General features: G+C 40.4%; 1 non-coding gene across 1 annotated transcript; it reads right to left on the bottom strand.

The window, feature by feature from the left end:
• Window positions 1-4579: 4579 nt before the first annotated feature.
• On the bottom strand, window positions 4580-4687 carry LOC145560927 (small nucleolar RNA R71). Its single transcript, XR_014093519.1, has one exon. It is a non-coding gene; the product is annotated as a small nucleolar RNA R71 (small nucleolar RNA).
• Window positions 4688-14204: the final 9517 nt, after the last annotated feature.

Here is a 14204-nt window from a genome sequence, read left to right as displayed (position 1 = left end):
AAATATGTAATTATGAGATGGTTTTAGAAATAATAAGTTTATAAGTTGAGAAATGAAGAAAAGAAGCATGTAAGAAGCCAATTTGGCTTAAAATGGCTTTATTTTGATGAAATGGGCCCAAAAACTTAGAACTTTGCTTCTTTTATGTAATTTCAACTCACAATTACTTTAATTTTATAAGTTGAGAAATGAAGAAAATAGGCAAGTGAGAAGCCATTTCGGCTCAAAATGACTTAATTTTGATAAAATGGACCCAAAAACTTAGAACTTAGCTTCTTTTATGTCATTTCAAGTCACAATCACTTATAAATATGTAATTATGAGATGTTTTGGGAAAGAATAAGTATATAAGTTGAGAATTGAGAAAATAGGCTAGTGAGAAGCCATTTTGGAAAGAAATTGCTTTATTTTGATGAAATGGAGCAAAAAATATAAAAATTAGCTTCTTTTATGTCATTTCAAGTCACATTAACTTATAAATATGTAATTATGATATGGTTTGAGAAAAAATAAGTTCATAAATTGAGAAATGAAGAAAATAGGCATGTGAGAAGCCATTCTGCCGAGTGAGTTGAAAAAAAAAATGGCTCAAAAGATTTAAAAGAAAAATTATGCAACTTCCGCCGAGGCCGGAACACCCGAGGGAGCAGCCCCCACAGCCGGAACAGCGAAGGCAGCCTTCGCCGACGCCACAGTAGCCCTGGCAGGCTGCTGCCGAGGCCAGAGTTGCCCGGGCAGCCGCTCCGGAGGCCGGAGTAGCGCAGGGAGCACCAGCCGAGGCCGCTGCTTCCTTGGCATCGGAGATGGGGGCCGGGGAGTCGTGCTATTTCGGCGGTTTTATTTTCAGAGGTGCAGTTAGAGAGTGCGTAACGATGATTTATGTAATACCCCGTATTTTTATACGTATTTTATTTAAAATATGTATTTTATAAGGGTATTTAAATAATTTTAGTATTTTAATTATGATGTTTTAATTATTTATCCCATGTAAGTTGGGAATATTTTATTAAAGGAAAGTTTGTTTAATTAATTATTTAATAGAAGTTGGGGTTTTATTTTAAGAAATTATGATTTTAACAAGTTTTAGTAGGGAAGGGATTAGGAAAAACTAAAGGAGGAAAGTTTAGGGTAAAAGGGGTGATAGAGAAGGGGTATAAATATCCCTCTTATGAGGCAATTCAACTTTGCCCAGAGTGGAGAAAACCTAAACTTCTCTCCCTTTTCTCTTTATTTTCTTCTTTCTTTTTCTCTCTCCTTCCCTTCCCCTTCTCATTGCGCACCACCACCACCGGCAACCACCACCACCGGTGGCCGCCGACCACCAGCACCACCCGCAGGAGCGGCGACCACCGGCCGGCCTGCTGTCGACAGTCACATCCTTCGAAAAAAAAAAGTTTTAAAAATCAAATCTTTCTTACCCAAATCTAATCTAGGCTTTAATTTAATTGTAAATTATGAGTTTGGAGATTAAATTTTGATGTTTGGTTATTGTAATCATGTTAATTAATTTTGAGATTTGGTTTTTAATTAAAAAGCCCCAATTTTTGAAACCCTAGGTTCTTGATTCATGAGTTATTGAAGGATTATGATGTATAATGGCGTAGACCTTTGTTTTAAGTGTTTTAAAGCTTAATTACAGCAAGTTTTAATTATAATAAAGTGCTAGAATTTTATGTAGACCACTTAATATTATGTTTCTTGAAGAAATTTTAATTACCCATTAATTGGGACTTAATTATGGTGTTTTAAATATAATTTCAGCTTACTTTAATTAAATTATGAGGGGTTTTAAAATAGTATATATTGCTGGAAATTTGTTTAGAGTGGATATTAATACTCTATTATGAATTTAATGTGTAGGAGACTTTGAAGTAAGTAATTTCTACTAGTCGTGGCAATTTTAAAATCGTACTCAAGGTACGTACACGTACTTAGCATATTTTGATGATGTAGAATCATGCTAGGATTGATTTCAATCAATTACAAGTAGTATCATGCTAAGGTTTATGTATGGAATTGTGAATTAATGGTGTTGGGGATTGAATTGTGAAGCATGAATTATTTGTGATAGTTTATGAATTGGAAAATTATATTTTGGGCATGTTGTGTTTGAACCACACTTTTATTTATGGCATGTTAGAATGCATGATTAATTAAACTACATGTTAAATTATGTTTGGAGTATTGAAAAGGAATTTTATTATGGTTCAAATAATTTTTATTGATGCTTTAAGCATGAGGAAGTGATAAGTGGCATTTATGCCACTCTTTTATCCTTTTTCTCTAAGGATTCTCCCCTCATTTGCGCTTGTTTGGCCCTTTTTCTAAGCATTTTTACTTAGTTTTGCTTCCTCTTTCCTTTTCTCCCTTATCTTCCCTTCTCTTAGTCTTCTCGCTTTGTTTTTTTTTATTTCCATGCTTTGGTTTTGTAGGTATTATGTGCCGAAAGAAAGAGGATATCAAGAAGCCAAGCTGACTATTGTGAGCGGGGTACTGTGCGGCTTCTGTGCGGGCGCACATGTGAGGCTGTGCGGGCGCGCAGCCCTGTTAGAACCCGCACAGCCAGACTGAAGAAACAGAGCCTAACCAAAGAGTTTGCGCGACCTTACGCGCGACTTGTGTGCGGGGGCACACACCTGATGCGCGGGCGCGCAGGACTAATGTGCGGGCGTGCTCATTTTCCTCGTACCCTCAAAGTTGCGGCCGTGCATTACGCTGAGAGGGCGCACAAACATTCTGTGCGGGCGCGCAACTCATCTGTGCGGGCGCGCACGGCTGGGTTTTCGATTTGTTTGCGCCTTGTTGTCCAAGTCTCTTTCTTTTCGGGGGAGCCACATATATATGGACGGGACTCTTTGTAATAGAAAGCACTTAGTACTAATTCCATAGAACATTAGCCTAATCTAGAGAGAGAAAATAGATTGTTATTCAAGCTTCCTTTATTGTATTCAACTTTGCTCAAGCTTTAATCTTCCATCAATCAAGCAAGTATCCAAGTTTTCATCTTTCTTTAATCCTTTCTTTAGTAATCTCTTCTCCTTTCCTTTAATATTATTTATTTGTTTTATTGTTACATATTTTTTTCTATCTTATTAGTTTATCTAGTTATTATTGATTTCATATATTTCAATCATGTTTTGTTTTGAGTTTCTTATGTTTATTTCTAGTTTTGATATTATGTTTAATCTCCCTTCTCTAGGCTAAACTCTTAGATAGGGGAAGTGGGTGGAAGATATGCATTGAATGGTGGATGAATGTGATAATTGGATTGATTACATGCCTTAAATTGATGAAAGACATGATTTTTAATGGCTTGAGATTATTGTTGCACTTTATTTGATTGCCTTCTAGTTTAAATGCATGAAAATGATTTGAACTAGATTAAGATCACCTCTATTTTAATGATTGCATGAGAATGAGTTGTTAATATGGAGTTTCATGTATTGTGCTTCTTTATTCTCTTGATTTGCTTGTGTCTAATAGGATGCATGAGAATGATCCTAATTAACATAGACTTCTTTCATTGATTTGCCTAGACTATTGCATGAGAATGAATTGTTTAGGTAGAATCTTGTGTTCTTTGGCATGTTCATCATGATAACTATCATTGTTCCCCTCTTTCTAATCATGTTTGAAACCCCCGAATCCCTAGCGTCATTTTCTATTGATTTTAATCATCATTTTCTTGCTTACTTGTAGTTTTAGTGTTCTACTCAACAAAACCAACAAAACAATCCCCTTTTCACTCTTGCATTAGTGATATTTGATGTTGAATTAGCATGCTTCCCTAGTGGTTCGACCCTTTACTTGCCACTAACTAGTTTAGTGTAGGTTTAGGCTTTATAAATGATTAATTTGGTTAGGGTGGTAGCTTAACGACCTATCTTATTCCGATCAAATTTTGGCGCCGTTGCCGAGGAAGCGACTTGTTTAGCGAATTTTATTGCTTTTGTTAGAGTCATTTTGCTTTCTTTTCTTTTTGTTTCTTTTGTTTTATCATCCTTGTCATTGCTAATTGTTTTCTTAGCTTTGGTGAATGCTTAGGAGGTCTCAAGGAGCACCCTCACATCAAATTGACCACGAAATCAACCGAACCTTGAGACAAGTCCGTAGGCTTTATCAAGACGAGGGAAGAGGTTTGTGTGATATAGTTGATAGTGAGAGTGTTACTTACTCTTCAAGTTCACCACGCGAATCAATGGCTGGACAAGAGAATGATGTCTTGTTTCGTGAGTTCGGAAATCCGGAGGATTATGAGCTCACGGAAGGGATTTTGCTTCCCGTCACGGAAACCAACTTCTCAATCCATCCACAATATACTCGAATGGTCCAATCGGAGCAATTTTCCGGAAGTGCAAGTGAGGACCCTATTGAACATTTGGACCGATTCCTTGAATTGTGCGCAATGATGCAAACCAATGAAGTGAGTCAAGACTACATTCGTATGCACCTTTTCTAGCAATCTCTCACCGTACGAGCAAAGAAATGGCTAAAGCAAGTAAAGCCTAACTCTCTCACATCATGGAGGGAGGTTGTAAAGGCGTTCTTGAAGCGCTTTATCTCCGAAGAGAAGACCGCCGAAATGAGAAGGAAAATTGCATCATTTGAGCAAGAGGCCGATGAAAGTCTTGGTGAAGCATGGGAGAGATTCAAAGAGTTGGTGCAAGCATGTCCCCACCATGAGTACAATTAAGGGTTGCTCATGCGGTTTTTCTACGACGGATTGGAGCCCATGTCAAGAGCCAACTTGGATGCGGGGGCGCGTGCTCAATTAATCCAGATCCCTCAAAATCAAGTTGAAGCCATAATAGAAGAGGTAGCAAAGAATTACTCTTGGGGGGCCGAAGAAGAAACGCTCCAAAGAGAGGTGGTATTTACGAATTGGAGAAAGTTGATCAATTACAACATCAAATTGATCAACTAACAAAAGGGCTTTCCAAATTCAACACGAGTGTGAATGCAAGCTCAAGTGGTGGAGCAAGCTCTTCTCAAGTTAACTCTTTCTCTTGTCAAAATTGTGGAGGAACGAACCATGATACATCCTATTGTGGAGGTTTAAGCCCCGAACATGTAGCGGCATACAACACAAGGCAAGAGGGATTTAGAGGAAGCGGCGGTGGAGTAGCTTGGAGACAACCACCACCTGGGTTTGTACCTCAACCTCAACAATGGAACCAACAAGCTCAACCATCTTATAACTCAAATCCTCAATATCAAAATCCACCTCCATCTCAACCCCAAAACCCAAGAGGAAGCTATCCAAGGAAGAACCAATACAACAATCAAACCCAAGCACCTCAAAGAAACCATCAAGAACAAGCACCTCAAGCGGAGCTAACTCAAACCCAACTCCTCCAAGCCATGCATGCGCAAATGCAATCTTTTGGGAAACAAATGCAAGATATAAGAGCTCACAACAAGATGGTTGATTCACAACTAGCTCAATTGGCCGAGAGAATTCCTTTCAATTCATCATCCACTCTACCCGGACAACCACAACCTAACCCATCTCACAATCCAAAACCCGATACATGCAAGGCGATCACATTGAGGTCAGGAACTTCCTTTGAAGGACCAAATGAAGAGGATAGTGAGGAAAAGAAGGGAGGAGAGGAGAGTTTGAATGATAACAAGGGAGGTGATGAGATAGAAGGAGGTTCGGAGAAGAAGAAGATCGACAATGAGAAGACAACTTCAATTCCTAGTGAGGCTAGGAATCTTGATGGACCGGTTCCTTTTACCGGTCGGCTTGCGGAGAGGAAATTGAATGACAAGTTCACTTTGCGGAGAGGAAGTTTCACTTTGCCGGTGAAAATTGGGAACATGGAAGCTAGGGGCGCCTTAACTGATCTTGGAGCAAGTGTTAGTTTAATCCCTCTATCCATTGCTCAAAAACTCAATATTGAGATGATCCTTACAAGGAAGACAATTTAATTGGCCGATCGATCAGTGAAATTACCTTGTGGAGAGCTTGAGGATGTTCCAATTCAAGTGGGACACATCTACGTTCCTTATGACTTTGTAGTGATGGATATGGAGGAAGATGTTAACACTCCTTTGATTTTGGGACGTGAAGCTCTTAAAACTTTGGGGGCGGTCATCAATTGCAAGAACAACACCATCACTTGTGAAGTGGCTGATGAAAAAATTGTCTTTGAATTTTCGAAGTTGCTCAAGACCCCCATGGTTGAAAAATGTTATAGAGTTGATGTTGTGAATGAAGAGCTAGATCACTTGGGGAGGGTCGTGATGAGGCCTCAAGATCCAATGATTGAAGCCCTTACATGCAAAGAAGAGTTCCACTCTCAAGAGGCTAAAGAATTTGTCGTGGCAATGGAGGAATCCTCAAAGGAGGAAGTTGAACAACAAGTTGAGACCGAGCTTGAGTCCAAGGAGGAGAAATTGGAGGAGAGTTCTAAGCCTCCTCCCAAGGTAGAACTCAAGCCCCTTCCCCCTTCTTTGAAATATGCTTTTCTTGATAAGGAGGGAAAATACCCTATTATTGTCAATGCTACCTTAGATGGTCTTAATTTGGAAAAACTTCTTGATGTTTTAAGAAATATAGGGATGTGATAGGGTATAGCATTGATGATATTAAATGTATTAGCCCTTCTTTATGCATGCATCGTATTCATCTTGAAGATGATCATTCCACCTCCATTGAACCTCAAAGAAGGTTGAACCCCCACCTTCAAGAGGTCGTGAAGAAAGAAATTTTGAAACTACGTGAGGCGGGCATCATCTATGCTATCTCTGATAGCAAATGGGTTAGCCCGGTTCATGTGGTTACATAGAAGGGTGGAATGACCATAATCAAGGATGAAAAAGGAGAGGAAATCTCCACCCGGACGGTGACCGGGTGGAGAATGTGCATTGATTATAGGAGATTGAACAAAAACACCAAGAAAGATCATTTTCCTCTCCCTTTCATGGACCAAATGCTTGAAAGGCTTTCTAACCATGCTTTCTTTTGTTTCTTGGATGGGTATTCCGGATTTTTCCAAATTCCTATCCATCCAAGTGATCAAGAGAAAACTACTTTCACATGTCTATATGGGACATTTGCATACCGAAGAATGCCATTCGGATTATGCAATGCTCCCTCTACTTTTCAAAGATGCATGACTTCCATTTTCTCTGAGATGCTTGAAAAAGAAATTGAGGTTTTCACGGATGATTTTAGTGTTGGTGGCTCGTCTTTTGACACTTGTCTTTTTAACCTTGAAAAAGTTTTGAAAAGGTGTCAAGAGACGAGTTTCTTTTTAAATTGGGAAAAGTGCCATTTTATGGTTAATGAGGGCATTGTCCTCGGCCATAAGGTTTTAAAAAATGGCATTGATGTAGATCCGGCCAAGGTTTCGGTGATTGAAAAATTGCCCCCTTCTACTTCCATCACGGGGGTACGGGCTTTTCTTGGGCATGCCGGTTTTTACCGGAGGTTTATCAAAGATTTTTCTTCAATCGCCAAACCCTTGACCGAATTACGCAAAAAAGAAGTTATTTTTTACTTTAATGAGGCTTGCCTTGAGGCGTTTCGTAAGCTCAAGGAAGCTCTTATTTCTTCTCCCGTTGTGCAAGCTCCGGATTGGAGCTTGCCTTTTAAGCTAATGTGCGATGCTAGTGACTTTGCAGTAGGTGTCGTTCTTGGTCAAAAGAAACAAGGAAAATCATGTGTAATCTACTACGCAAGTCGGACTCTAGATGAGGCTTAAAGGAATTACACAACAACGGAGAAAGATATGTTAACGGTAGTGTTTGCATTCGATAAGTTTCGGTCCTATCTCATATGCTCAAAAGTTATCGTGTACACGGATCACATCGCGGTGCGGTATCTCATGACCAAGAAAGAACCAAAGCCTTGCTTGATCAGTTGGGTTCTCTCTCTCCAAGACTTTCACATGGAAATGAGGGACAAGAAGGGAGCGGAGAACTATGTAGCAGATCATTTGTCTAGGCTACCATTTGAGAACAAGGAGGATGTACCGATTAATGATGAGATAGGATTTGAGGCTCTCATGGCTTTGGTGTCAACTTCTACCCCTTGGTACGCGGATATAGCCAACTATCTTGCGTGTGGAGTCGTTCCCCCGGAGTACTCTTCTCAACAAAAGAAGAAGTTTTTCAAGGAGGTGAGAAGATACTTTTGGAATGACCCATACCTATTCAAGCAATGTGGAGATGGCCTTTATCAGAAGTGCGTTCCAGATCATGAAATTCAAGGTGTTCTTGATCATTGCCACTCACTACCATGTGGAGGACATGGTTGTGTTGACAAAACAGTGGCAAAAATCTCTCAATCCTTATTATGGTGGCCGACAATGCATAGAGACGCCCACCAATTCGTTGCGCAATGTGATAGATGTCAAAGGAGCGGAGGCATTACCAAGAGGGACGAAATGCCCCAACAAAGTATTCTAGAAGTGGAACCCTTTGATGTTTGGGGGGTAGATTTTATGGGGCCTTTCGTTTCTTCTTGTGGGAATCTATATATCTTGGTAGCGGTCGATTATGTGACAAAATGGATTAAAGCCATACCCTCACTTACCAGTGATCACAAGGTTGCGCTTAAGCTCCTAAAGAAGATCATCTTTCCTAGGTTTGGAGTTCCGAGGGTGCTAATTAGTGATGGAGGCTCCCATTTCGCCAAAAAGCAATTTGAAGCTCTTCTCAAGAGGTATGGCGTTCATCACAAGGTTGGATTACCTTACCACCCTCAAACTCAAGGACAAGTGGAGTTCTCGAATCGTGAAATAAAAAATCTTCTTGAAAGGATGGTGAACAAATCAAGGAAAGATTGGTCTCTCAAACTTGATGACACGCTATGGGCTCTAAGGACGGCGTACAAGACTCCAATCGGCACTACCCCCTATAGGTTGGTCTATGGAAAGGCTTGTCACTTGCCGGTTGAATTGGAATACAAGGCTTAGTGGGCTATCAAGGAGCTTAATATGGATTTGTCTTTGGCCGGTGAGAAGAGATTGTTGAAGCTCAATGAACATGAAGAGCTTAGAGATGATGCTTATGAGAGCTCAAGGTTATATAAGGAGAAGACCAAAAGGTGACATAACCTACATATTCGAAACAAGAACTTTAAGGTTGGAGACAAGGTTTTGCTTTTCAACTCAAGGCTTCGTTTGTTTCCGGGTAAAATCAAGTCAAAGTGGTCGGGTCCTTTTGTGATTTCAAAGACTACTCCTTATGGCTCCTTTGAGTTAGATGCGAATGGTAACAAGTTTATGGTTAATGGTCATTGTTTAAAGCATTACTTTTGCAAGGAAGAAGTTGGTATCATCGAATGTATATTTCTTGATCCTTTGGATCCCAAGCCTCCCACATGAAGGATTTTTTCATGGTCAAGCTAGTGACCTCATAAAGAAGCGCTTCTCGGGAGGCAACCCGAGTTTCTAACTCCTTTCTAAACTTTTTTTTAGAATATTCCGATTTCACTTTCTCCTTTTTGAATTTTAATTTGAATTTGATTTTTTTTTCACCTTTTTGGTTAATAGGTGTTTGGATGATGAAGGAACAAGGATTTTCTATTTCGAAGATGTGAGGATAAATCAAAATTACTCTTTGCGACCCTGTGCGTGCCATCTGTGCGGGCGCGCAGTGTGACATGTGCGGGCGCGCAGGCACTGTCAGAACCCGTACAGATTTATTCACAAATTGAAGCTAGAGGCAGAAAGTTTGCGCGACCTAGTGCGCGACCTCTGTGCGGGCGCGTAGCTCATCTGTGAGGGCGCGCAGAGGAGGAAAATCGGGTTTAAACCCTCTTCCTCCCGATTTCATTCTCATATTTTCGAAACCCAATTTTCATGCTCTCTTCTCTCTCCTCACAAACCCAAACCCTAACCTTCAAATTTCACCTATTTTTCACAAATTCCATTGATTTTCTTTCAAATCCATCAAAAACTTTCACTCTACTCACAAATTCACCCACTTTCTCTCTCCAAAATACCAAAAAATCCCCCATTTTCATGGTTTGCAAGCTTCATTGAAGGTGGTGTTCTTGGAGGCTCTTAGTGGTGTTCAAGCTTCTACAAAGTGGTATAACTCTAAATTTTGCTATTTTATTACTTAATTTCACTTATTTATGCAAAAATTTTAGTTATTAAACATGAATTAGCTTGAGTGAATTGCATGTGATTTTGGTTTTCTTTGTGAGGGATTTGTTGGTTATTAGGGTGAAATTTGGTGATTTTGGGGACATTGTTATTAATACTATTGTTTTGGAAGCCATTTTCATGAAATTAAGTTGAGAAATTTGGTGTTTGTATTGTTGATAATGCAACTAATTTCATGAGAATTGCTTGTTATCATAATGTGTTTTGATCGACTTCTTTGTTGTTGATTCTTGTTGTCTTGGGCGTTATATTTGTATGGTTAATTGTTAGCACTAACCCATTTGCATATTGTTGAGACTTGAGTAGTTGTTGTTGTTTTCCAATTGTTGGTTAAGTTCGAAGGTAGTTCTCCTTTTGGTTGGGTTTTTTGTATTGGTTGAACATAATGAGCAAAAGAAAGAGTAGAAAGGAGCCTAGGTTAACGGTTGAAGAACCAAGTACCCAACAAACTCAAGCTCAAGGACCTAATGTTCCCCCTAGATTGAGATTTCCGAACAAGGTCCATGCTACGTTCTTCAACGACCTTCACGGACGAAAGTTAAATCCCTCCCGACACTATGATAACTGCACCATGAGAGATTTAGGGATTGACGACGACATAAGGTCGCTCCTTGATAACTTGGGGATGAGTGAGTTCATCAAACATCAATACCGAACTTATAAGGAGCCAACTTTCGAATTCTTGGCCTCTTTTCAAAAAGAGACCCTTGGGAACGACTTCAAGATTTCCTTTCAATTGTTCAACAACCGGCACTCTATGACTCTAAGTGATCTTAATTTATTGTTGGATTTGAACCCCGAGGCGGACCTCCTTTCCCCTTTGTTGAGCCTGTTCCCTGAGTACAATGAATTTAGATAGTGGCAACGATTACCGACTTTGAAGAATTCAACACCAGGTATTCGGTGGCCAACCATATTATCCACCCTGTGCTCCGTATTGTACACCGCATTCTGGAGTTTGCGATGTTTAGCAAGCAGGATTTGAGCAAGCTCTCTCATGAGGAGCTATTTACTTTGTGGGTAGCCACTAGGGAGGAATTGAAAGGGCGACTCAATATGGGGTACTGGTTCGTCTTGTGCTACGAGGCAATCAAGTCGGGCCACAAGACAGGAGAAATTGCCCTCGGTGGGATGATTACAAGGATTGCGAAGAAGCTAAACTATGAACGCTTCTTCCCCTCGTGCACTCAAGTGGGGGCCGAAAAAGATCTATTCATCGACATTCAGCAGATGAGAAGGTCGGGGTTCCTCCATGGAACTTCAGATGCTAACAATTTTCATGCCTGGATAGTTGACAGAGAGCACCATTGTATCTTGCCATACCCCAGCCATACATCCCTGGAGCGGAATGCTAGGAATGTATGGAAGATTCCGCGAGATAATGGTGTGCTACCCACTGCTCTGGGTGGCTTAAGGAATTTGGAATTCGGCTAACAGCAACAACAACAACAACAACAACAACAACAACAACAACAACAACAGCAACAGCAACACCAGCATCAACAAAAACAACAACAACAACAACAACTGCAGCAGCAGCAGCAACAACAACAACAACAACAACAACAACATCATCAGCAACATCATCAAGGCATGAGTAGCCTTGAACAACAAATGATGAGCATGCAACTTGGCATGCAAAGCATAATGGAGAACCAACAGGGTATGTTTCTGCAAACCCAAGCTCTTTATGGTGCGGCCTTGGACAGGGGTGAGGTCAAACCCCCAGTAAACTACCCCTATTGGCCACCCAAAAAAGGGCCGGTCCCTGGGTGGTAGGGTTCACAACCTACTTGACCCTATTGGCAAGGGCCCTCCTCCCACGGTGTTCCCCGGGTAGACTACCCGACGGAAACCGGGTACGATTATCGTGCCCCCGGGGGGAGCGATTTTCGGGGTGACCCCAACTATCCATATGTCGACCCTACCCACCCTTCCCCTCTTCAGCTTCCCGCCCCTTTCGACCCGTTTCCACAATGGCAACAAGACCTCTTCCGAGGTCACTATGGTTGGCCTCCGGGTTACTCCGGTGGTTGGGACCCACACGACATCCCTCCGGACGGTTTCTCTTATGACACCTAGGATGATGGAGATGATGACGAAGCCGGCCCTAGTGGCCACTAGCCCCCCTAGTTCTTTATTTCTCCCCTTTGTCCCCTCCCAATGTTTTTAATTTGACGCACCGCGGACGGTGCATTGTTTTAGTGTGGGGGGTGTGTAAGAGGCAAAGGGATGTTTTTTTTTATAGTGTGGGGGAAGGCTTGTCTTCATGCTAGTGTGGGGGGGGGGGATTTCATTTTAGGTGGTAGAGCTCTCATGGTTCGGTTGGCTTTATCATGTTTTGATGTTGATTTATCTACTTTATTGGGATGATTATGTCCCTAGGTGATTTTGATAAGTGTTTGCTAATGAATTTTCAAGTGGTTGTGTAGGTGATGGTGCTCCCATGAGGAAAAATCCAAACTCCCGATAGTCCAAACTTCCCTTAATCCAAATTTCTTTTAGCTTATTTTATTTTATTTCTATTTCTTCTTTTTGTTTAAATTCTTAGTTTCTTTCTTTGATTTTAAACTTTTTATTTTATTTTTGTTTCATCTCAGTCGTTTCTTTCATTTTGGCTTACTTTTGAAGCTTGGAAATGGAGATAAAGGAAGTCAAAGGGCAATTCGAGCCCCCCTCGGTGAGATTGCATAATTTATCTTGTCTTCATTTCAAGCGGCATTTGGTGAGACCTTTCCTCTCTTTTATTTTCTTTTTCCTTGGGTTTTTAGCTTAGGTTTATCTTAGGAAGAAGTTGAATGGTTTGAGGATGTTTGCTTTTGGTTCTATGGAACCTGGGATCGTTGATGTTGTTATCGAACGATCACTTGTATGACGATTGAGATTTAATTGAATTATATGCCTCGTATGTGAACCCTTTTGATTTCTTCCTCTTTCTTTTGTTTTATTTTCCCTTTTTTTTTTGTGTTACAAGCATAATTATGACAATTTGAAATGATTTTTGATATGTAATTTGCTCACTCTTTTGGATTGGTTTGCCTCGATGTGTCTTTGAATGCTTATCTTCCTAATCGATGAGGGTTTGCACGGTTTGAGAATGCTTTGGGTTGAGTTAGACACATTGTAAGCTAAGGTAGCCCAGTTTAGAACTTTTAAGGACGTTTGAACCCCTAGTTCACGGGAAAGTGGTAAGATGGTACTGCTCTCTATGGTGGATAGGATTCCCTTGGTTAGTATTTGCTATATTTCTTATCCCGTGTGAGCGTCATTTGTTCTAGCCTTCATCATTCTTGTGAGCGGCACTTAGGATCCTTAACTATGCATGTCTTTATCTTTGTGTTGGCGTCTAGCTCCCAAGATCGTGACCATATAACTCTAGAGGAGGAAGAGGGCATTTCTTCTCATTTTTCTTTGTTTTCTTTGTGTTTTGTTACAAATTTGGTTTTCATTTTTACATTCACCCTCTTGCTAACCAATTTGAGCCTTATTTACCCTTTCTTGACTTAGCCATATTACAAACCTATCGGCCTATGTTCTATCAACCCTTGTAGTTATAGAAGCATTGGCTTGTGAGGTTCGAGTTTGATAATGTTGAAATTGAGCAAGAAAGTTGTGTAATTTGATTCAAATAAGGTTTTGAAAGGCTATTCATGAAAAGAGTACGCAAAAAGGCTTGGAAAGAAAGTTAAAAGGACTTGAAATTCAAGAAAACCAAGCAAAAAAAATAAAAAAAAAAAATAAAAATAAACGAAAAAGATTGAAGTAATATGGTGGGTTTGTTTTGAAAGGTTGTGAGTTTGAAGAATAGGTTCAATTCTTAGGATGTTCTTGAGGGATGGCCACTCTTACGCTTCACTTAGGAATTGCTACCAAAGTTTTCAAATTGTTTCCCAACCATAACCCCTAGCCATGACATTACAACCCTACTTAAGACCCTTGGATTCTAAAAGGGCGTGGTTAAAGGACGGTGGAGGGAGATAGATTTCAACCCTATGGAGAGAGTATGCATAGTTGAGATGTCGGGATGACCTTATGACTCCACATAAAATTTTCTTTTTCCGGTTCCCTCGAGGAACCATT

This window comes from Chenopodium album, chromosome 9 (genome assembly GCF_948465745.1).
Source record: "Chenopodium album chromosome 9, dcCheAlbu1.1, whole genome shotgun sequence".
NCBI classification, from domain to species: Eukaryota; Viridiplantae; Streptophyta; class Magnoliopsida; order Caryophyllales; family Amaranthaceae; genus Chenopodium; species Chenopodium album.
Note: the sequence above shows the minus strand (reverse complement) of the source record. Positions and strands in the feature narration are given on the sequence as shown.